The 25,900-nt window shown below is 41.0% G+C and overlaps 1 protein-coding gene across 5 annotated transcripts in view; it reads left to right on the forward strand.

Annotated features, from left to right (window-relative positions):
• The window catches only part of LOC118421265 (netrin-G2-like), a 67,520-nt gene that overhangs the window by 23,459 nt on the left and 18,161 nt on the right, over positions 1 to 25,900 (forward strand). Inside the window, exon 1 of one of the 5 annotated variants that reach the window (XM_035828485.1) lies at positions 1,003 to 1,340. The exons of 2 other annotated variants lie outside the window; for them this stretch is intronic. The gene's annotated coding sequence lies outside the window, so the exon portion shown is untranslated. Of the gene's footprint in view, positions 1 to 1,002; positions 1,341 to 17,291; positions 17,390 to 25,900 lie in introns of those variants that run through there. 2 more of the 5 variants (XM_035828480.1, XM_035828484.1) reach the window with 2 other exon arrangements.

Raw genomic sequence — 25,900 nt, forward strand, 5'->3', positions numbered from 1 at the left:
AGAATTGTGACTTTCGTCGTGCTCCACGATAAGAAAACTCTCCAGTATTATAAATTCTCTTGAGTTCCGATACATTTTCTATGTGACCAAAAGATAGTATACCATAGTTACACCTGCTGAAACGAACCGAGTTCCAGTTGCATCGAGCTTCATGACAAGACCATGACATAGCATAAAGCCTATGATACTTGTGCCATTTATCCGACGTCAGTATGATGTAGAATAAGTACAGCTCGCCGTAAGGTATACCTAGTGCTGCTTCTAGAGGCGCAGCTTCGATCTAATGATCTCGTCAATCTTGCAGCTTGACTATCGCACTAGATGAATGGCGATAACTACTTCCTGTGATGGCACGAGAAACGCCGTTATCCTGTCTTGAGTAAGGGGGGGGGGGGGGGGGTCACGACTGATTGGTCGTCCCGCCACGACAGACGATAGCGTCGTCTGACGCCTCTCTCCGTTCCGACCGGGCTTTTTTCTCGCTCAGATGCAATCACGCGAGATAATGACTTTCCCTCTGGGCTACCCTCACGGAAGGAGAGGAAGGAAAACCATATCTGTCTTTCATGCAAATTCGCCGTGTAAAACTTCCTTGACCTTCTCTAAGGTTCGTCTCACGTGTCCTGATAAGAGCGTCTTGACAGAGACATCTCAGAGACATTATCTTTAACTCTAACATAGAATTATCATTTCTGAAGCATCGTAAAATGCATCCGGGAACGCGTTCTATGGTTTTTTGAAGCTTGTGGTTCGAGTCTGTGGTCTACTTAGTCTGTGGTCTACTTCAGAGTATACTTTTAAATCTTAAAGCTAAAGGCCATGTCAGCATTACGCCGAAGCTGTTCATGAGAGGGGCAGGCAATGATTGACGTTAGGCAGGCGCTATCCGGGATTCGGATCGATAACCCCGCGCACCATTCTGCTCATTAATTATTCACACTGACGTGGAAAAATGGGTTCGTGCAGAATCGACTTAAAACTTTGACATCTGTGAGGCAAACGAAAGCTGTCAGCACCGGTCCCAGCTATTCTTCTTCTCTCTGTTGACGCTGACAGCGACGTAAATTGGAGGTTTCCTCCTATTCAATTGGTTACCTCACCGGAACCCTGTGGGTCGTATTCTTCCCTTATCGATCCGTTCCCCTATCCCAATTTTCCGCTGTAAATCTAATTGTATAACTGCCAGTGTCGACAGGAAGATGGGCCAAATTTGAATAAATTATCTGTGGGAATGATTGGGAATTCCGGCTGCGTTGCAGCGGCGTCTCTTCCGGTTGTCTCCCGGTGTTGGAGTGAAATGGAAACCCAGACTCGCCGTTGGAAGCGTGCTGCGCCGTCCCGTAAGTATACGGTCGTTCTTATTGAAATGTTAGGCAACTGGGGAGGGGAAAAGGTTATATTACGGCGGGGCTGTTTTGGTCAGACCATTCGTAAACCATTTCGGAGTGGGCGGGCGGCCGGATTTCCTACTCCTGTGAAAACATAATCCGTTTCCCCGCGCAATTGCCTCCAATTTCCGAGTGATCAAGGGCCAGTGTGGGGCACATGTATCAAGTGAATCCCGCGCAATTACACAGGACTCTCGGCGATATAGCTTTACGAAATCCGTGCAATCGTTCGCGGTGGCTTTTCTACTTCTGCGTGCTCGCATTAACGGTTGGGTTGTGTGCGGCGCGGTTGCGTGATTGAGGATATGACGCCCTCCATGAAGACTTTTGTGTGAAAAAGGGCTTCTACGGTGAGTTTCTAAGATACCATTGTTCCCTCAGATACGCTGTATAGAGTGCTCCCCTGTGTATAGGATTCCTGATAAGTACTGAGATACGGTAATGTGGTAGGGACGGTGTCATTGGCCGCAGTGACCCGGCGTTCTCTCTTTATTGCGGATTTCTACTTTCACACCCCTGCAGCATCGACGAAGCTGTCCGACCTAATTGCGGTTTTCTTCAATCTCCTGCCGTTAAAGGGGCCCTGGTGCAGTGGGTACGGACGGTGCCTTGTACTTAACGTGTTAGGCATATTTACATACAGTGTAGTAATGCAGGTACTGCGAAATTATCACCAAGGCGTGCCACCAACTTCGTGCCTTGGCCCCAATCTAATATAGTATTCCCACGAGTGTGGGGTATGGTACAGCTCTGAGACGAAACGTGCTCTAACCAGTTCCGTCATCTTCGATGCGATAAGGTTTTGCAATATTTTTTGCAGAGCTTATACCACGCTCTATGTAGCCATCCTAGATTTTGCTATGACCTGACACAGTGCACAGGCACAAAAATACATTCGGCAGTCATACTGTACCAACAGTCGTAATATATATGGAGAAAATCGGTTCAACGTATAAAAAGGTCATTGCCACCAGGCAGAATTGGATCATGCCCGTTAGCCGTAGGCGTCTTAGAATTCACCTGAGTTGACTTTGTAGAGACGTAACCATTAGTAGCGTGCAGCAGGGGCAATAACTAATTAGCTCATAGTAAGCTTTACGGTAACTGTTGTTGGAAACCACCATTGTACAACTGAAATACAATTATTCAACACTCCTTCCAGCACTGTTGACAGCTAACGCTAAATTCATAATACCGCAAGTATTTCTTGCTAGGCATTACAATATTGACATAGGAATAAGAAGAACAAAGAAGCATAGGTTTTCTTACTATCTATGTAGATTCTCAACTTATATGTCTCATATGTTTAGATATGACAAAGCAAAAGTGAAGGTACACTTGAAATTTTCTACCACATCGATATCAGTACAACGCATGTTGATATGCATGGCTATGTTGGTGATTCTATCATTGATTTTATGCTGTCTCGTGTGGAATTCTTTTTAACAATTCCCATATGAATACATTGCAGACGATAAAACAGATACCCGACAAAACTAATCTATCGCGAAAATGTCAAACTTAACTGGAAATCTTTACATTACAAACGGAGCGAGTATCATCTTACGGGTGCGATGATGCTCCATGCGTCTGCACTTCAACCTTGTCGTATGAGGACATTGTATTTACGACACAGGACTTACTTTCAATTATGTATGGGTAATCCCATATGTGAACAAATTTGACCTTTGGGTCATCAATTGACATCTGCTGTCCGTATCTCACAATGATAATCGATTTCGTGCAAAAATATAAAACCGAAACGCAATAATTCGAAACTGAAATAGCGTGTTGGTATCCCTAAGGTACAATTTAGACACATTAACATACTCATGTCCGTTCTGGTCAAGACATCCGGAATTACGTTACTGCTCATCACAGCGTTTTATTGTCATGTTCGGCACCAGTTCCAAACATTACATATACAACCATAAGGAAGACAAACTATTTCTTGTTCTTCATGTGATCAAGTCGTACTTCTGTCGCAAATATGTTATCATACCGACAACTATTGTAATTTTATTTGCTAAATGCATTGAGTTAATTAAGTAAAAGTATGGAGAGGTTACGCCCCTCCTGCATCAAAATCTACATACTATCTTCACTCTTCTTAAAGCATGTGTAAACAAATTTTAGAGCTTACATGTAATGGCATAATATACCTTCACATTTCCTCTTTAACTAATCGTGCATGCGTATCGCACATCCAAATTGTGACGGAAAGCTTTAACTGTACAGTAGACCCTACCCACCTTCTCTGTAAACAATTGATTCCAGAATTGTGATTTCTATGCTCACTTCTAGAAGTATTTGCTTTTGGATTCTGACATCGACAAAATGTCCCCGTGTAATCCCACGAGTTAAGCGAGCCCTTGACATGACACCCGCAGTGATATAATTGAATAATGCACTCCTAACGACGGCTTTTGTTCTGGGAACAATCGTTTATCACGGGAGTAACGGCGCACATTTTCCATGGTCATTCAATGCCGCTTGCGATATTGGCACGTGTCCCAGCACATACATGCTTCACGTACCACCAGAAAGCTATTACATGAAATATATGTATCTATGCCAAGAACAAATCGTCCTCTTCTGTAGCATACTACTTGAGAGTAATATTTCGGTATAATCTGGAGGAAAGTCATTTCCTACTGCAAACGTGTCTAGTCAAATCGTGTCTAAAGGCTAAAGAAATGTGATACGATATCTCGATATATCGTTCCTACACTTAGCATACGGGGCGAAGACCGTGCGAAAGAAACGTTGCAATGTGTGGTTTCGACAATTTCTCGTTCACGGTCGTTTTGCGTCATTGCTCAAGTGGCTGTCTGGCTACTGATAGATATATATATATGTTTTCAAGTACTGTTGGAATCTATCTTGGCCTACAACTACCTCTTTGACATCTCAAACGTAGTTGCTATGCCGGGGAAATGTTGGTGAAAGCACCCTAAGCTTTCCTCCATATTGTTGCTGTAGCCTTCATCAATATTACACACTGTCCTAAGTAGAGCAGAATTGTCTGTCTATGCTAAATGAAAAGACTACATTTTTTCCTGTGAAACTGTGAATCTGTATACGTAGTAAATGGTGGCTGCATATAACATAAGACTCACGATGTGTTTTATCTATCGGTGCCATCTACAACTTTTTCAAGGGCGTGCACGAGGTTTGCTTCTGTTGCCTCTCCTACATCCAAGGTGACCCAAGACTTTACTGGTTGACCTGAATCGCAACCAATGAAGCAGTGGCTGTCCCTGATAGAACGCCTGATATAACATGGAGTAAGTGATCCCTGATGCTCGTCAGAGATCAATATAAAAAGCCTTGCAGCCATCGCGACGTCGCTAACTATATGATATAGTCAGATTCAGTTGAACACTTTCAAATTTGAACAAGGAGTAAATTTATTACATAGTAATGCAAGAAAAGCCTGTTATAAATCAAGCTACGCGCACCTTTAAGACAAAAATATAAATTTTACATGATAGCTATTCAAGTAACCTGATTTACCCTTTCCTTCATACCTTTATAAGGACGGACATAAGCACACAACATGCTACCCAGTTCGCCAACTTTGATCTGTGGAACAATATTGATGAGAAAATTAAACCCACCTCTGGTTACTTTCAGTGCTCGGACACAAATTGGAAATGGCATGTGATAACGTCATGACAAACCCCATTCTACCGCAAAACTGATAACAGCGACACAATCGTAAGGCTCTCTGTGACATATCCCGACACAGGTGCGCTCATGACCTCTGGGCACTTTATGACGGGCTTAGGGCATAACAGCAAGGATGAACTTTACTGGAACTAGAATTATAGCTGAGCTTGGTGAGGGTATGTTCAGAATTACAAAGGACTCAGCCACCGCAACTAATTTTGATGGCGGTGTGATCATGAACAGGGGTCACGCGCAAGTTCGATGTAGGTCAGGTTTGGTAATGAACTCGTTCGATCAACTGTCGTTGCTATTGTTCACCTCAGCGTAAATGTCGTCGTCAAACTCAGGTCCGGAGTTTATCTAAAGGTTTGGGTTATGTTAAGGAAACGAAAGCCGACGGCTCTTCGTGTGGGGAGGTGGTTTGAAGAAGCGTCGAAATGCAGAGAAGCAGGGAGCTTTTCGGACGTTAAGACGCCAAGCAGGGATTCCCTTGGGTTCAGCGTTATCACGGGCTGACCTTGAAAGAGCTTCGGCTGTTCAATTGCAGACATCCTGCTTTATTGTAAATTCACCTCAAAGGCAAAATGCTCTCACATGACAATGGAAAAGTGCTGACAAAAGGCCCTCTCGGAGCGCTCGCTTTCAGACCGTAGTCTGATAATTCCAGTTGTTCGTCACTATGCCGCTCTGATGTACCGATTGTGCTTGTCGAGCGTATGCATTTTAGCAAGCCTCTAGTGGGCAAACTTGATGAAGCAACGCAGCAATGCTTTATGAGCACTCTGCGCAATCGATACCATTAAGGTGGAAAGATTGGATGTAAATCTTGAGGAAGAATTGGCAGGTCCAATTTGAAATCAAGGAGTATTTCCCACTTCGAAACATTTGATGTGTATTTGCCGCAAATTACAAACAACTAGAAAGGCCGGTATTTGCTTAGGAGCAAATTCAGCTATTTTTACTCCGCACCTCCTTGCAAAAATGGACTGTTCCAAAATTGAATTTGAAAAAAAAGATCCCATTTGAGAATGACTCGGAATTACGGTTCAGTAATCACACTTTATTTCTTGATTACAACACGCAGACAGCATGCTAGTGATTCACACATTAACAAAGAAGACACCGTTGTTCTTAAAGAAAGAAAATTTTATTTCAAAAACGGATCGGTCGTATTTTCTCTACAGAATGAACACGTTATGAGACCCTAAACTTTGTTATTACATGCCCACAGTAGACAATAGCGTCGTTTCCCTGCTTATGTACACAAGACAAGGGCAGTCACTGTACATATTCAAGATTGTCACAAGTATTATCAATCTTCATACAAACAGACCTCACTAAACAAACTTCTTTACCAAAATATGCTTTTCAGCACTGTCCTACTCAGCCGTTTTCAGTGAAGTGTATGTTTGTAAAATCCAATTGGATAGCATGGCTGCACTGCAATGCCATTATCAGTACAAATACATATAAAGTCGTTCATTGTATTCAGACAAGAAGGATCGCATTCTGTTTTTATACTTATAATTAGCTTATACATTATACGTATTGATGAACAAAGCTAATTAGTCACTGTATATTTGCACCAAGTCTGTTTTGTATATCTTAATGTTTTGTATTCTTTTGTTTAAATGTAGTAATCATGTGTCTGTAATAACTTACGGTCTCATTTATTTTGCACATAAACTAATTAGTATATGATTGTTTGATTGTGCTGAGTAACAGTTTATAGTACAGTGCATTATCAAATTACACAGCATATACCATGTCGTGGTGTCTGAAAAGTCATAAAAATGTATTCATGTCTGTCATGAAATGCAATGTTTGACATCATGGTTGATATTGTATAATCACAGTTACAGTATTGTCCCAAATAGACTAATCGTATTCAAAGCTGGTGTTTCTGTCACAATTTCATTACTGTAGCCAGTTGACTATTGTGCCCTCTGAAAGCCGCCGCATTAGGGCAGTCTTCTTAGTAACATTAGAGTTCCAGCATCAGGTAAATAATGGCACTGTCAAACTGACAACTTCCATCAAGACATAAACCCACGTGTCTGCACAACGTTCTTGGTGTCTCCTCTTCATCTGCTACAAAATAGAATAGAATACATTATTGTTTCCTTTGTGTAATTTCATGTGCCACCCAGAGTATCCTTTTTGTTTGTTCACTAGAAAAAAGTCACACCTGATTACGTATACAACCAACATGCATGGACAATTCCCAAGTTCAGTTCAGTTCATCTTCGGGGAGGTGACACCCGAAAATCTCTACTATATACTATGGAAGAGAACTACTCTACACTTTTCACAGTATACAATACTGTCTCAATCACTGCACAAAATATTCCATATCGTGATTAAATAGCTGCACATGCATGCGTGCGCTCGTAAGCCCCCCTCCCATCTAAATTTGCGCCATATCAAGGAGGTTAAAGAATCTTTCTTTAACCTCCTTGGCCATATCTATCACTAAACCCAACACCCTAAACTCGCGTAAAAATAAAAAAAACTACCGGTCCGCAAACGGCGACAAGCTTCCCGAATTTGTTACAGCTTTTGTGTATTCTTGTCAATTGTAAGATAACAGTACAGTTTTTTTTACTTACTTTTGACGGAACAATATTCTTCGGCGCGCGGTCAGCACCCGTGGCACAGCATTATAACCTGCTAATTCGAAAGACCCTTCCTCATTGGCTGTAGCCGAGTTGCCGATATTATGCTGAATGTCGCGCGCCGTGTTATTAACTACAGTAATCCATTTAGCGACGACGTGCACGGCCGCCGCCAGCCGCCACCTGGCCCTGCACATGTCAAGGTGATTACGTCATTTACTATATATGGTGACACGCTCAGAGGCGGCGAAGACGAAAACGGAGACGAAAAAAACCCCGCCAAATCGGCTTATAAATCATTTTTAGGTGATTTTGTGCCACAAATGATAACGGGGTCTTTTTAGTAAATATCATGCACTATCATACCAAATTTCGGGTCCCTTGGGCTTAATACCTGGGCACGGGAGGCACAATTATACAGTTCGGTCAGAACACCACCTAAAGACATCCATAAAATCATTTTAAAGTATCTATCAAAAAACAGAAAAAACGGGTCTGGGTATCGGCCCACTCTACCTTTGTGCCAAATTTCAGGTCATTCGGTGCAGGAACGATGGTATTTCTGTCATAATTTCATAATGTATGTGGGAACACTTCTTGCATTTGACTTTGCTATCCTCTTCTTGGTGTCTGTTGGTGCCACTTGTAGCCAGTTGACTATTGTACCCTCTTACAGGCCAAAGTTTCAGCACCCGGCCAATAATAAATTTAGCACTGTCAAATTGACACCTTCTATCAAGGCACAATCCCATGTGTCTGCACAACTAGTGGTGTATCATATTCATCCAGTAGAAAATAGAATACAATACAATAATTAGTATTTCCTTTGTGTAGTTTCATGTACCACCGCGCCATTCTGTACGCCCTGCTGTATCGCTAAACCCGACATTCTAAACTTGCGTTAATTAAACGTACAAAAATTACACAATAACGACGACAAGCTACCCAAATTTGTTACTGTGTTTGTGCATTGTAGCCAATTGTAAGTTAAACAGTACGATTTTTTACTTACTTTTAACAAATTTCTTCCCCGACGACATGTTCTCCTGGTATGGTATTAAGCTGCTAATTTGAAAGTACACTTCCTCGCAGTGGCTGTACCAAATCAGGTCATCGCTTCTGCTAAGTGCCGCGCGTATTGGTGACGCGGTAATTACATTTAGGCACAACTCACAGCTGCACCACATTACGTCACTCGCGAGAACGTGACCATATATGGTCACACGCGCGAATCGCGTGAAACGAGTGAAAATACACGTAGATACCCCGCCAAACCGGCTTATAAATCATTATGAAGTGATTTTTGCCCAAAAATGATAACGTGGTACTTTTAATAACTATCTCACGCAGTATCATGCAAAATTTCAGGTCATTTGGACTGAGTACCTGGGCACGGGAGGCAAGAATATACAGTCATGGTCAGAAATGGACCTAAAAACATCCATAAAATCATTTTAAAGGTATCCATAAAAAAAATGAGAAAAACGTCTGGGGGTATTGGCCCACTCTACCTTTGTGCCAAATTTCAGGTCATTCGGTGCAGGAACGACGGAGAGGAATCACTTTAACGATCGCGACAGGAGAAAGAAAGAAAGAAGAAACCGTATGAAAACAATATTTTTACTCCCGAGCGTACCTTCGGTACGCGGAGTAAAAATAATTATTAGATAGTTTATTACGTGTGGAGAATGTGGATAACGTTAAGATTGAAAGTCTGCCAAAAAGTAATCACTAACCAATGATGTGTTAAGAACCTTAAGGAAGACAAACTATGACGTTATGGTTCAAATATGTGCTGCACTAGTCAAAACGCTGTCTATGACGTTGTAACAATTAGCTGCAGATGATTGACATATATTACAGTGTTTAAAAATGTGTTTGTAAGTTCTGAGTTACTGTTGAGGCACTGATAATCTTCATTTAGGAATAACCTATTGAGAAAGAAATCTACTTGTGTTTGGAATAAAAGAAGTAGCTTTCAAATACATACTTATTCCACATTTCTCCACACACAACATGGTAATAAAAGTATAAAAAAGTATTGATAACAAATAGTAATTGATAAAAATATCTTCAAAACGATAATAGAATTATTGTTTCATTTGAAAAATAGGCCAGGCGACCTACGAACCTCCACATTCACTCATGATAAACGGTAGTGCCTCTAACCCGAGACTTTATAGGTCATAACTATAATATGTTACAAAAACCATTACTTCCAGCGCTGTCGAAAAATTACTGTTGCAATATACCTCAGTAATGCAGTCCGTGGAGCTAGCCATTATGAACGTGATAAATTGACTACAACGTAAATGGCAAGGCGAATGTCCACACCAGTAAGATTTTACAGAACTGATTGCCAGAGTAGTGAACTGATATGTAGTCAATATTGGACTCATATATAGTGGGGATTTTCCTTGATGCGGTCCGAAGCATCTGTGATGGCAAAGATGTAGCCATTAGGCATCCCTTGTCGGTTCATGCTGGACAACTTTTTAAAGATCAGAGATTAGGAAGGCAAAGTATGTCAGAGATTGATCAAAACTAGCTTTGCAGTATAGGGCACGAGAACACTTATACTAGGCTGATGTATAGGCACTCGGAAGTACGTACTGTTGTAATGGTCAACAAGGGAAGGTGTACAGCGAGGGGTCTTATATCAACTGGATAAGATGTATTCTTTATGTCCATAGCCCTGTATGATACATACTGAAGTTGTAGAGAATGCTGGTAATTTATATTTCGTATTACATAGCATCAATGTTGAAAGCTTGGGGATGGTCTAACCAGCAAAGATGCTGTTCTTGATATTGGAGAGCCAGTGATAATTGGACTTGCAATTATCTCGCTGATTGCCAACTGATTGGAGAGGTCGAGGACGAAAGAAAATTTATGTGAAAGAGATACTGGAGAACTAAGAAAATATCTATTGCTGGTTTGCTTGTATTTCTTCAGTCATGATTTCATTTGAAACAAATCACCTTTGCACTAGGTATGAACCTAGAGATATCGGTGGAAACGCTCAGTCTACTTGCAGCATTTCTTCTCTTACAGCTATCAAAAATGTAACACACAGTAATTGTTGGTCTACAAACCGCCCCCAGACAGACTATACTCTGCAGAGCCAACTGCCCATAAATCCCAGCAGAGTTGATATGGTTATTTTGATTTACTCGAGACTTTGATGGAACGGGGCAGACATTGTTGTGCCATTTCGATCTCCCCTTATAAGAGGGCAGTCACGGGTCAAAGGTATAATAAGTGTATTCGATCATCTGTCATCCCCCGACCGTAGTTATAGTTATAATGACCTTGTCTTTCACGTCTGACAATGAATAACGGACTCCTTTCACAATTCCCAAGTTCATGAAAAGCCGCAGGTCAAATGTAATCGTCTCGTCAGAGGTGACAGGGTAACGTGTCCATGCTTTGCAGGCATAGCTAAGTGTTGAATATTAGGAGGCTTCCCTACATGGGCTCTGACAGTCACAAGGTTTTAATAGCTACAAGGCAGTTTATTCTTTCTTTGCTTCGTCCCATTGCATAGGAGCACAGTATTACAAATGTTACAATAGTAGAAGGGCATTGATACGTTGAGGGAAATGCCATGCATTTAAGTGCCATGCATAGCTGCATGCCCAAAGTTTGTGGCAAAATGGTTTAACTCAGTCGTAGACGCAGCCTACCCACAAACACAACGGCATCTCAGCAGCAACTTGTCCAATCGCCTCTGTGTGACAAATAGATCATGCTCTTAAGAAAGTTCTTTTAAGTTCAACATGCTAGGTGACCACGATAGGGTTGTCTTCCTGTTACCAGGTACAAATGTTTTATAGGTCAATCTACCACCTGTTACCACAAATTCGAGGAGATCTACCCAGCATTAGTGGCTTTAATGTTGAAAGACTCGCCTCGATCGATCAATATGGCGCCTCCTCTGACCTTTGACATACCAATTTGGCAGTGATTACAGTCGTCCCCGATGGCCGCCATGTTGTAAAAGATGCAGGACCTATTTGCAGTACCCGCTAGCTATTGCATCAAAATGAGAAACAACAAATCGATAATCTATTGCGAGGACCTTTAGTTTTGTTGTTGTGTAGAGAGATGTTTTATCATAACCACTTACCTTCTGAAAAGTGAATGTCATTAGGATATGATAACTGTGTGTTTTATTGACATTAATGCATAAAGTCATAGTTCCAGTTGTACCTTGCTTATTAGGTAAAAGTAAATGTTAAAATTGTTGGCAATGCTGGCACTCTCTATTATACAGAAGGTATGTGTACTGTGGTATTATGTCTCCACGTGAACACGCACATGCAGCAAAAAAATCACATATACATACTGTAGGAGATAGAACAGTTAAAATGCAACAGAAAAATCGATAGAAAAAATAATGAGTATCAAGTGAATCAATGCATGGAGTTTGCTCGATCTTTCTCCAGCTTTAAAAGTCATGTTCTGTAAGCAAGATATCATCGTTGTGATTTCTGTGCTATCTAACATGGCCTAACCGTGATGACTGATAATTTGCAATCGGCAATACATTTTGCAAGTAGAGCATTTGGTGTTATTTTGTCCTCAAACAACATTCTGATGACACAGAATCTGCCTGTGGTGATATTGACATTGTATCTTTTATGTTCACAAGTGCAATTTTGTGCAGATAAAATCCGATAGCGTTGACAGTTGCTGCGTCAGTGAGTACAGTACTGCCTTTTTGGTTCAGGGGCGAACCTGTCACGCAGGCACTGCTGATGCTCGTCTAAGCAATATCCATCTTTGTTTGATCTTGTCATCGCAGCCCTCTGAGGTCTCGTTACAATTGATAAATCCGACGCGAGAGGACTGTACGGGATTCTGATGCATGCTAAGGAACTTTCCAGTATCGCGGGGCTGGGTTATGATGGGAAGATGGGCCCAAGTACTATGTCTCTGGTCAACTCTAGGACGTATTATGGTACTGCAAGGTATGTCTAGAGTTAAGAACAACGTTTGAATCAAACGCGCCCTTACAATTCTAGTTTATCTATCACCGATTTTGCTTAGCTATGATGAACCATGTATGATGTGTATACCTATGAAGCTTTATTCATTTTATTCCTACTATTTGTCGAGCTATGTTACCGAAGGGTTGGTCAGGCATACGTATGTTTTTACAGCAATTTGTCTGTATGATATGTTGCTAACGTTAACTCTAATCGTACCTTGAAGTTAGATTACTCTAATACCACAAGCAAACGGGGACATGCCGGCAGCTTCTGTAGCGAAAAATTAACAGACATTCGTCTTCTCAGCGCAGCGCATCATGGTGTGATGATGCCAACTGTTGTCCACAATAGATCTGTTTATCAGGCAAGTGGGACAAGGCAATATGCCACGCAGTGTACCGCATCATTTTACTGTGACTGAAACACACATAAACCATTGTCATTTCCATCAGACCACGCCATGGAGCGTAGAAATATCTAGCTGGTGAACGGGGCCAATACAAGCTCAATATATATTCGGCGTGCTTATATTTTTGGCAGGCAATTCTCGTGGATCTGTGGGACGACTATATGGTACATAGAAGTAGCTGATGTAACGACAGGGAAATGTAAAACGTCAATTCTTCATAACACATTGGGGGTTGTATCTACCTGAACATTCACAGACACCGAGTGCTATGCTCTACAATTCTACGATTTTGTAACGAAAATGTGGGATTTCAAAAGGTTTAGCCTGTTTCGAATCCTTTTGGTGCGCCACTTTCAAACGACTCGTTCATGTTATCCTCCGTGTATACACGATCATGTCTGCCCATCGTATCCACAAGGTATTGCAACTATGCCAAGGGTGACGGTTACTTTCGACAGGTTTCCTAATGCAGAAAGACGCCATAAAGGTGAGTTTCAGTAGATCAAACGCCCCAAGTCTCTAAGCGGTATCCCTGCGTCAATTTCCCATGCAACAACCACAACGGAGCTAGAAAGGTCATTATGCAGGTTTGACATAGCAAAAGAATGGATGCAAAGTTTTTGACTGTTATCCTTTCTAACATGTCTTATCTATTTTCAGTAGGGTCATCTTGAAATATATTCTCAGGGAGCTCATTGGATCAATGAAATAAGGATACGATAATTTTGTTGTAAACAAAGAAGGGATTCAATGTGCTTATAACGACATACCAAAATAGGCCTAGTCGTAAATTAATCCTATTTGAACAATAAAAGTGCGTGCTTTAATTCTAATTGAGGAAGTGTATTTCATGTAGTTTGCATTCGTTATGTATAAGATTGTTAGCATGAATTGATTGATTTTCCTAACGGAAAATGACAATTTTATTATATATCGGTGTTATCTAATTTGTTTGCCTTTGTGTAGCCCGTCTGTCTAATGTAAATATCATTAATTTTGCACGTGAAATTGTGAATGAGAGGTAGCACTGATTTTATCCCGGTGCAGTACCACGGATGATTCATACATTTCCTCCGGTAGGGACGGAATAACAAGTATTGCAAATCAGCAATTCGTGTTCACGTACTAAATTCTACTTGAAGTGCGGGAATTATGTGATAGATCGTAAGCGAAGCACTGCCTTGCCCACGAAATAGCAATTCTCGCACGTCCTACTTACCGGCAATCCATCCTTCGTGACAAGATGTGGTTGCGCACCTCTGTGGCATTTAAAGCCCTGTCGCTGGCCATAAACGCTTCCATTCCGAACAGACGGAGCCGGCAGGAACCAAACTCCTGGGGAAAGATTGATCGCTTTTGCAGCTCCTCTGAGACAGCAAGACATTCTGGCCTCTTAACTGTCGGCCCGTCTATCTCTGCATGTAGACAACAGTTCATGCAATCTCACCTCAGGAGTTTGTATCCGCCGTGATATTTGTGGTCCCTTGAAACCAGTCTCTTTGAAGTCATTTTAAGTGACAGAAAACCCCGATGGGAGTTCAGTTGATATACGTAGAGAAATAACAAGGTTCACATTTCCACTGCTAAATTCCCAGAAATTACAGTATAAAAGTAAGTGATATTTCATGGGTCGAGACCTTGAAAGTGATGACCAAACTTTTCTCGGAAGATTTAAGACATTTTTATAACTCCTAAATCATAATATTGACACATCAGGCACTTCAAAAATATCCTATGGCTTGTCAAGTATGCAATTTGTTTTAAAAACGTTTGTTGTACTTATTGCGATCTTGACATAGTCATTGTGTAAATTGTGAGAACGTCAAAACAACCAAACAGCCATTATCTTTCCGTTTTCAACCGGATTAACTTAACAGATATTTCAAGACAAACAGCTACAATTTGGCAGCGCGGGGATTTCGTAAACACGCCGAGGTTCGCCAAAGACGTCAGGAAACGACGGAACATCACAGGGTTGTCCTTTTACCGCTGTGTTATCAGATAATGGCGTCCTTTCGTCGCCTTCCCCTGGTTAGATTGCTTCCTGCCACATCAGTACGGTGCGGTGTCCCACAGGAATGCCGTGAAAGGCCAGCCCTCCCGCCGAGCCGCCAAGAGTTAGCTTTAAAGATGTATGAAGTCGACAGAGTAATTTCATTATCTACTTATCTCAATTAGAGGGTGCGCCTAGGGATGGCGTCATCCCCCTATAGGCTGCTACGTTACACCATGACTTGATCATTCTGATTCATAAAAATAGCATGTGTACTACTCCTTGAATTCGACGATCTGCATAACATTAGCACGTGGGATGGGCATTGGGTCCTCTTGATTTCGGCAAAAGTGCCGAGGGTTTCTTGGTTGGAACGCCTGATATAGAAAATATCAACATTGAAATATCCAAAAATAGGTCATTACTCAATATTATCAACTCTTTAACAGCTTCACGTGGACGACTCTGAGTTTCATGTAAAATTTTAAAGCAATAAGATCGTAGGGATTGGGGTTTACTTGATATTTAAGTGATTTCACTTTATGCTCTGCGGTGATGCAATGAAGTACACCTGTCTAAGTTTCCGTTGTAGTTAAAACCAGGTAAAATAATTATTGTTATAAGCGGCAAACTATATTTCCCACGTTGCTTTACTAAGACGGCGTAATATTTCATACCTTCCCCACATGTATAAGTCAAACTTGCCAAAGAAGCAGGCGCAATGACTCACATTAGAGACAATCGCTCAGTTACAACCGTAAACGCTGCCAGCTCTTTCCCATGATTACTCATTCTGTCGCAGTTTCTTCTCTGGTCATGGGTTAACAAACTTTTCATAGCCTCCAGCGGTGGGTAAAGTTTGAATATGCCACTCCCATTAACGTTGTGAGTCATGATAAACTCAAATTTGCCCAAATATCAAAGAGTGTTGATTTAAAGCAGGGGTAGATCGTTCGGGGTAGGGGTCAGGCACCTCTGACCCTTCCTGAGAGCAATCATCAGCCTCTGACACAAAATATCCATAGAGATCCACTTACCGGCTAAATTAATCGACTCGGGTTGGAGAGACCATACATGAAACAAATTGGGAGAAGGGCAGAGCAAATGTCAGGGACAGGGAGAGCGGGAGAAATGAGCGGGAAAAATATGGAGAAATTACCGCATCTCCCCGTGGCATTGTAATAGACCACCTGCACCTCGTTATCACCTGGGCTCGCCTGCTCGTCTGCAGGTTCCGTGATGAGGGAACGGGACGAGCCGCAAACTCGTGCCTACAGAGACACTGCTGAAGGTAAGCTGAGGATTATCAGACTTTCTTTCCATTCTTTCCAGCCAAAATCGCTACTTCCTATTCCCCAAATTTCCGCACGGCTTTTGAGTCAACCATTAATGCGATTAGTACCGTTGGCTCCAATTTTCAGCAGCCTATGTTTGTAAAATGATAAATTAAAGTTTTCTTCCTCTATGTGCTCTATATAAACTCCACGCGGCAAATTCAGATGAGGCAATACAAACATAATACCGATTCATGTTCAGATTTCCCGTTAGTAGAAATCCCACAACAAGTCCCCGTGTACTTATCTAAGATCGTATAGAGTGCTTTGACAATGGCGGTGGATGTAAAATACTTTTGACAAAATTCCTATTGACTCATTACAATGGCGTGTCTGAGTTAGGGCGTTTACCAGATCTTCACCGGAAATAACCCCTTTACTGCGGCATACGCTGCGCCTTACCATCCTAAATCGCCGCACAGCGCCCGCACCAGGCAGGTGTAATGTTGTGGAAAAATCCATGGTCAAGAAATTCCACGGGGGAAGATTAATGAATCCCCGGGCCTGCCATGCCAAGATGCGGTAGTTTTGAAGATGGATTTTCTTCCTGACGTGACATGACTCTGCTATCAAGTACGCACGAACTTCCTGTAGTGCCTTTGTTAAAGCGGCTTTACGGCGAACAATAGATCGTTACGCGTACATGGTGGGTTCCAAGAATTCTAAATGTTTATCCGTTTGGAGTACACACCCACCACGTTGCGTACCACACCCCCTTTAATACGTGTTTATTGGGTCTTTAAAGTTATGCTTCATCAGAGGGCACATGCGCAGTAAGACGCCCATGACCATTTAATGCATGACATGCACTGGTCATGAATTTTTGATGCGCGACTTGAAAAGGTGCGCCCACCATGGGTGTGTCCGTCTCTGTGAATTGGGCCGGGTGATAACAGTGGTATCGGTTACACTTATTTAGATGTGGAGCAGGAGAGGGAACGCTCAGAGGCAGTCGAATCAGGACTCTTCGTAGACTTTTTGGCGGTATGTACAAATATGTATGTATCTTTCTTGCGTGGTGTTTTTTACCATTCATTTGGTTTCGATTTATTGGATGAAACCCTTACCAACCGTATAAAAGAAAATGATGGCAACGCAAACTACTTCATGTAAATCTTCTCGGCAGGTTTTCTTAAATCTGTCTATATCTCTTCAACTTTTCTGCATATGTCAAGTGCATACAGTTGCAAGCCTTTGGATTCATGTAATTTGTAAAGAGAATCGACGGCCACAAAACTTTGAAAAAATGTTCCTCATCATTTGGTAAGTCCTCTTGACTTAAGTCCGCTTAAGTCCGTATGGGTTTTTACATTATCCTTGTGTCAATTTTTTTTCATTCTAATTCCTTGAAAAACGACACGTTTCATCTTCTGCGCATTTGGTATTTGATATTTGTACAATAAAAATAAGACCTTTTTGGTTGGTTCTCCATGTTCTTAACAATCTCCCCGTGTGATTTTCCCGTGACAATCTTATAACAGCAATCATTGATGTCTGTGTCAAAGATTGTGACAAGAGAACGCGTTTGTTTATCATATACAGTCATCATCGGAATGCAACATAAGCGCAAACGTTTGTAAAGTAATACAACCTAACATAGAGGCGCTTTCTTCGTTAAGTACTATACAATTATGTTGTGCTTCGTAATCCGTTTTCCAGTTATAAATTGATATCTATTTAGGTATTAGGTAATTAACTCTACATACTTTAATTTTGAAACTCCAATCATGATACGCACTTAACAAAAGATATAAGCCCCGGAGGCTCCCTTAAATCGAATTAACTATTGTTCTCACCTTTTAGACACTAAATTAATCCACAGGACTGAGGGAATAATACAATCTATATCAATTTAGCCGCTGCGTATAGGCATAATTGTCACTTATCACGATATTAGCATCGCATTCTAGATTCAGGCTCACTATTATACCCTAATGTGATTTGATATAATCTACCATTACATAACGCAGCCATTCGCATATTTGAGCTTAAACTGCGCTGACTAAGCACACATAAGCTTTTTAAAATCTAGTTATTGCTATGGATTGATTTTAGCAAAATATATAATGCAGTGACTGCATAGAAATGCTTCTGGGCAAACGGATAATGATAGATATGCTATATTCTAACAGCATATAGGCAGGCTAGGATGAATGTTTCTACGGCTGGTGCTGTGCTATTGATGTGAAATGTCGCAAACTTGGCGTAGGCTTCTGTGTATGCGTGAAAATAGCTACATGACGTGGCAGGGTGCCATTGTAATGAACAGATTTAAACTTGGATTTAGTGGTAAGAAATCAAGTAAATGATGGGCATAACTAAGGTAACAGCTATGAAAGTACAGTTGACTAAATTTTTTCTACAAGGCTGCTGGTAGTTCCTTCACCTTTCCAAAATATCGGAGGCTGGCAAGACAGACAATGGTATGTCAGACTTTGACAATGACAGGAAGGCCATTTTCCGTATGGGTGCAGGTGGATAAAGCACAGTAGTTCATTATCTGACGCACCCCTTTAAACCACTACCTAAGGCCCCCTGGGATACCCCTACTCATCCTCTTGAAAAACTGGTACAGCTACTTCAACACAATCAATGTTAATCTACCCTGACATTTTCCCCATAGTTGTGAATATTTCATGGCTTTCGTTCTGATTCTTTGTGTATTGTGGTTATCAGCACACAAGGAGCAAATGTCAGCCCACTCGGGAAGGACGCTATTGTTGTACGGCAATCTAAAACTACTCCACACGAAACTTTCGCTCCTCCCATTGCAGTTCCACTCTCCTCCGGTGGAAGGAAATGCGCTCTCAAATATCGCAATTCTATCCCAAGTTTTCCAGTTTCACATTGTGATTGAAATTACGCTGGTGTGTCCCCGTCAATTGTTTACTGCCGCATGAAATATGAATATTGAGAAATAAAGGTTATAAAAATCACGATGCACGTGAAAAATCTCTGTTGAATTCTAATCAGGAAACTCATTAAGTGTGCTCAGTACCGGGCCCATATTTTATACGAGGACGTGTAAAAGTGCTACGCCTGGAGGTTGCACGCCTGGAGTAAGCGTGTTTTATCGTGGCACTTTTACACTTTAGGATTATTAAGACTGATCCTACCGACCACAATACCTCAGTGCACAGCTGTTGAACAGATAGCCCTCTTATGCTACGGTGCATTTTCTCGGACAATGGTCTAGCTATTTTTGAAACGCCAGTTCCAGCACGATGGTTTTCCAGTAATATACATATAAATGACGTTTCGATTTTAGCCTAGGCGCTCTAATAAAGGTTTAAATAACAGAGGTCATTCTTGTGGTCGATAAAATCTTCTAATGTAGCAAGGTGTCATAATAGACAATTGGAAACACGAAGGGCTCAGCCGAAACGTCAGGAAGACAGTATCTTTTCTATTTCTATTCGCATTTTGAAAGTTGGGAATCACAGGGATTTTCTTTCTTTTGGTCAAAATGCCATTGAAGTCAAGAAATTTGAAACGAGTTTATAGATAAACGTAAGGCGATAAACCAACATCTATATTGTGAACAGTCATAGCTACATATGTTGTCGGTGGATCTAGACAATAATGCAGCGGATATTAGCCCTTTTATGATTATAACAATGAACTTTTTCATGATACAGTTGTCTTGAAAATGTCTATGTAGCCAACTAGGGAAAAAAAACTTAGCATGGATCAACCAGAGAAAAAGGGCAATCGACTAAAACACCTTTTTCCCCACAAAGCATTGTTCTCATCCTTGGACAGACTCGCACTTCATTATGCCTTGGTACATGTGCGTCACACTCCCACAATGATAAGGACAATAGTTTTTATCCATTCCCTCGGCAAGCAGAAATGCTTGAAGGTCAACAATAAACCTAGAGCCGATCAGGTAGATGGAGCGATAGCAATGGCGACAAACGTCTGGTTACTGGGATTTGCACACCTAAAGGGCTTAGTCCAAATCCCCACCGCACGCCATCGATCAAAATAATACTCTGGAAGTCACGGTTGATATTGATCAGATTATTTTTTTTCTATTTCTGTAGCAGTCACAAGATGCACTTCCCTAATCCACAAAATCTATCATTCAAGATATATCTGAGATGATGGAAGAGACGACTATACCAGATTTAAGTGATACAAGCTCCATTTCGAATTCCCAGGTAGGTTAACTACCTCTGGAATTGATCAGTGATCAGTTTTGGACCTTGATTTAGATTGTCATGTAAAACACAGATATCTATTAATGTTACTGCTTGTACAAACATTTCCAAGGAGCAAAAAAATTATATGTGATATGTAAATATGAGTAAATATTTAGCCTTTTCTCCGGTTTATCCTTTATTTGTTATCTATTAGCCTGGGAAAGGAAAAATGGAATTTGCGTAGAACCGAGTGTTTGTGTCTTGTTTGGCCCACAACAACATAACAAGCTTATAACTTTCTGGTACCATAATAGCTCATAGCAGAGTTATCCATTGAGCGTTCACAGTAAAATACTCTTCGACGAGGACAATGTGATAGGGCATACATGTATAAGAATTGTCTAGGTAAAAAAGACATTTTGGAGGTTCTTCCGTCAACCTCCAATTTTCATACGTGACATTTAGTAGCAAAGAACGGCATAATATCCTAGGGACCATACATCTCCAGCAACATAACCAGATGTGAGGGAAATTTATGCCGCGGTTGCACCTCTGAACTTACAAAGTTAACGCTCCATATTGGGTAAGATATTGCTGAGCTTGCAAATTGGCTTCCATCAGTGCCTGCAGAATTATTCTACAGAGAGTCGTATATGTGTCATTACGTCCTGTATCAAACAACTTACGATCCAAACGAGGGTAAATTGCCGCAGATGGCCCTAACGGTATGGCCCGGTTCTTCCTATTAGACAAGATTTATGGCATTGTCTTATCTTAGTTTTTTTTGGGTCATGCAGACTAACGGGTATTGATGAACTTTTGATAAGATGGATGGTCGTGCCATGCTTATAGCAGGGTGGTCTATCATCGTCAATAAGGGAATGTTACACTTTTTATTATTACATGGGGTAGTTACAAATATACTATATCATTATCCGGAGCCCTGGAAGAAAAAGCAGGAAAAGGGGTATGCTCTCTACCTATCTTTTTCAAGAAGAATTTACGTACAATTTTACCATAACATCCAACTCATTTATGCGTCCTTGAAATAGATTAGCTGATATTGTTATTCACATTATGAAAGGTAATCCAATTATCTATAAGTAGTTTATTAGGGTGTTTGCAATCCACTATAAGCTTAGGGGATTGCAAACTGCATAAGTTAGTTAAAGCGATGTACTGTGTTAATCGTTCTCTGGTACCTGATTTCATAAAGTCCTATTTGAGAGACAATGTGAATGGTTCATGTCATGTGGAGCAATCCCCTGCCCTAATAGATATGACGTGTAAGGTTTATAGTATTAATGGATTAGTTAGTAACTATGAGAATGATGGGTTTTTGCCACATGCTTTGCTATTCCCTGTTGATATGTCAGAATGCAACTTAGTAAAATTACATTATATTAACAAGTTATGAAGTTCTAAGAAGAGCAATTTTTTTCCTCAGGGATTGAAAAAAAAAACCTTGGTTCTCGTCATTTTTTAAACTATAAATATTGCTTATAAAAAAGATTTGAAAGTTATTCTATGCATAACAAGAAATTGTTTAAGTCATGACAGTGATTTTTCACCTTCCCGGTTATGATATTTTGTCTACAGTTAAACTACACTTGCTGCCTGAATGCTGTATCATATTACGCATGGTCTAATCCCCGTCCGTTATTGCTGTAACGCGCAATTAGTGACGGCCTTCAAGATCTGCAAACGAACTTACAAGGTCATTCAATTTCAGAAACTTGAAACGGTAGATGGGCCGCAGGCGTCGGTACTTGGCTGCGACAAGTTGCTTCCTGGTAGTCAGACTTTTTTGAAGTTAAAGAATATCCAATCTGAAAATCCATTTTGTCACCAGATATAACTGTCATAATATTTTTTTATAACTATAATGAAGTTATGATGTAGTCATTTTTTGAATCTGATAATGTTATTCATTTTTAAAATGATAGGTAATAAAATAAACGCAAAACAATACTAATCAATAAAGGACTCGCGTGTACTCAATTTCTAGCTTCTATTAGCTATTAAACATGCTTAATGCATAGTCTTTAGTGGTTTAATTGGTATGAAACAGTCACTTCTGGTTCTGGTCATTTTGTTCTGTAGTTTAAGGGCATGAGTTTCGTTTGGTATCAATTTGGTTTTTCTTGACTACTGTACATATGTTTAGCGTTTTTGGGTTTGATTGATAAGAAAAACATTAAAAGAAGAACACGATGATACCAACAATAACAGTGATAACTTGGTTACCAGCAACTTCGTCCCCGACAAGTTCCCGGTGCACACTGCGTGTCCCTCCCCACATTGACATTCAATCCCTTACTTAACACCTTTACAGTTCCCAACTGGGACCAAATCAAAACCATTGTAACAATATCGAAATTCTGCGTCCTGGGACGAGGCCTATTGTAAGACCATCGGTGTGATCCGACATTTCCCCTCATTAATTATGCATATACTGTCTCATCAAACAAGCTCGGTTCGGTCGATGGGCTGCAATGATTGTGCGTGTCACGAGGCAGCGGTTAGGATGAAGCATAAACTCCAGAATCTTCCCACCCACCTCCAATAAACATACCTGTCAATTACTACAGCGTTTTGATCCCTCCATTGTTTCAGCGGCTTTGTTTGACAATCAATACTCTTTCATCTCATAGTATTTTACGGCAGAGCTAGGTCGTAAGTCAAGATTTAGATCTTGACTTACAGAATATGCAGGGATTTTACGACACTGCTGCGCGCCATGTGCCAAATGTTTGATGTAGATACGGTCAGGCTGCTCCTTGTTTTCAATTCAAATATTTCATGGCAGAAAGTTTCGAACACAAGTCAAAGAAAGTAATCCAATGGAATTATCCTAAAATTGAGAAATCGAGCTAGAGTTTTTCGTTGACACAACTATATAAAAATGTAGAGTGAAGACCCGAAGTAGCTGTTTGATATAATTTACATTGAAATGATATACGTTTTTGATACCTAAAAATACTAAATCTTCGTACTACATTTGATAGCAATAAATCGTTAAGTACATGCAACCAGTCAGACCACCGTCCGTCCAATCCATGTATACGAACACGTAAATTATAACTATTTTAGAGTCAAGGAGTAGACATGCAATCAAGTGTATAAGTAAAACAATGTCAGACAGCCTCTAAACAGGATGTTCTGGAAAAGTCAAACAACTCCAGGTGATGTCCTCCCCACGAGATCATCACCCCAATGACGGGTTCAACTTCTCAGCGATGAATCTAGACGGTTTGAGTGTCAGAGACTCGTAAAATATCCAGTGGAACAAAGAGGGGACTGACGACGGTGTGATTGATTAGAGTAGCTGATGGAGACTCTGATTGATAAATTGACGAATGTCGTGAGAATTGAAGTTTTCCTGAAAGCCTGCTCCAGATCGTAACCCATCCCAATGACTATGGGTACATCATTCACTGGAGTTTTATGCCGTCAGTGCCGACCGCATGACAGTTAAACAGTTCTGGATCGAGTAGAGAATTTTGTACAGACAAGTTTGTTCGGTCCATGTGAAGTTTGCCTCTGCCGAAAAGTGATTTAGACGTGCGAAAAAATAATCAGCACATTCATTCTGGGCACTTAAGGTCGACCGTGGCTTACCCATAATGACAACTCATCTCTGCAAGCTGCCGAAGACACATGGCGACGTCTGATCCTTCACGGTAACCTGCCGTACATTGCCGCAACGGCACCTTTGTTCCATTACGGTTCGCCGTCCTGTGTCGAGTTCAAAGCCCCAATTTTTTGCTCCAGCTAAGAACTATAACTTATTCATCGAATTCAATCATAAAGATGTCTATTTATGGCGGGAAGTATTTATGCGCGATGGACAGGCTACCGTCTGACTTACGGTAACCAGGATGTTGCAGCGGTTGTAGATTACTTTACTGACCTTCACCGGATCGATAGTCACCTCTGATGACCGGTGTTCGGTAATGTATATGTAACGGGCTTTGATGAATTCTGCTATGTACTCAATGTCCTACATCTTAGCATTGATCTTACGGGTTATTATCTCATTGGGAATCTGCTGGGAAACAATATAGGCGCGGCAACGACCTTGTCACTTTTGCAGTATGTGTCTGCCGCGTAAACTTTACTATTTGGTGGTATACTGACACAAGGAGGTTCTGGATGGTAGGAAGCATGTGCCTGTCCCCGCTCATAATATTACGTCTGAATTATTTACCAGTATGCCGTGTTACGATGCCAAGTAAAGCCACGAGAAGCTGTTATCTGTCTGAGGTGGGTAAGTCCTTTGACATCACAAAATTCAGACATGCTGTGTTATACAATCGTCAAAATCCATCCGGTTGTTAAGAGCAGGAGGCAATAAGATGCTGGGTGGTTTGAGTATGCCATGACGTCATGTTTTTTTGTCATTTTAACTCAAGGCCTTGTGACGAACTTTGCGAAGAGTGTCATTTCCATTACTTGTGTTTTGATACTTTAACGTCTCCTCCTGTCTCACGCGTGACGTTTGCGGCGCCACTAAAGTCAAACTAGTCCTCGAGTTAATTCAAAACCCTGACAAGTGCCTAAAGGCGTCTCTGGAGTCATCCCTGCAATATCTTACTGTATAAACTTTGATAAAAAATACAGCATTTAGGCAACATAATGACATAACCTTAAGGCTGTAGACAACTGAACACTATGTTGCTATTAGCAGTAGTTTACAGAAAGTTGGATAAAGTCGCAAACTACTGTTTTTGTGATGTCAGTTGTTCTTCTGCTTTGGATATCCAAGCGAGTTCATGACTTTTTGTCTCAAGATTAACATACGTACATGCTACGATTCCTCTACAACATCAGACTGTTAGGGCATTGTAAGTATGTTGTTTGTTGCAAAATACCTAAAAGCAAGGCATTTAGCCAAGGTGAAGATATAGTTCTCCTTTACGAGCGCCCCGCCAATCCTTATCGATTGCCGTGTGTCCGGTTCTTATCACTTGCGATGCGCAGAAATGACCTCATCACCACCTCACAGTATAGATACCACAAGCTGCGTTCGATAAACTCAGGTTAGGACCCCCCTTGCATTAAATGTCGATAGCGTTGCGATCTCACTGCGACCTGAACTGAATTTGCGCAACCCTTTGTAGTGATGATTGCAAAATCATGCAAAATGCGGTTATAACTGATAACACACAAGCATAAAAAGATCCGTTTTTTAAAAACATATGGATGATTCGTTGAGCGCTCTGCGAAATTTCCCCGGTTTGGTAATAACAGTGTGTTTTTTTGCAAGGAAAGGTAACCGTGGGAGTTTTTATTCAAATAAAGATTAGTCATATAAATGGATTTTTTCTAAATCGCAAATACACGCATG

This window comes from Branchiostoma floridae, chromosome 8 (assembly GCF_000003815.2).
Source record: "Branchiostoma floridae strain S238N-H82 chromosome 8, Bfl_VNyyK, whole genome shotgun sequence".
NCBI lineage: Eukaryota > Metazoa > Chordata > Leptocardii > Amphioxiformes > Branchiostomatidae > Branchiostoma > Branchiostoma floridae.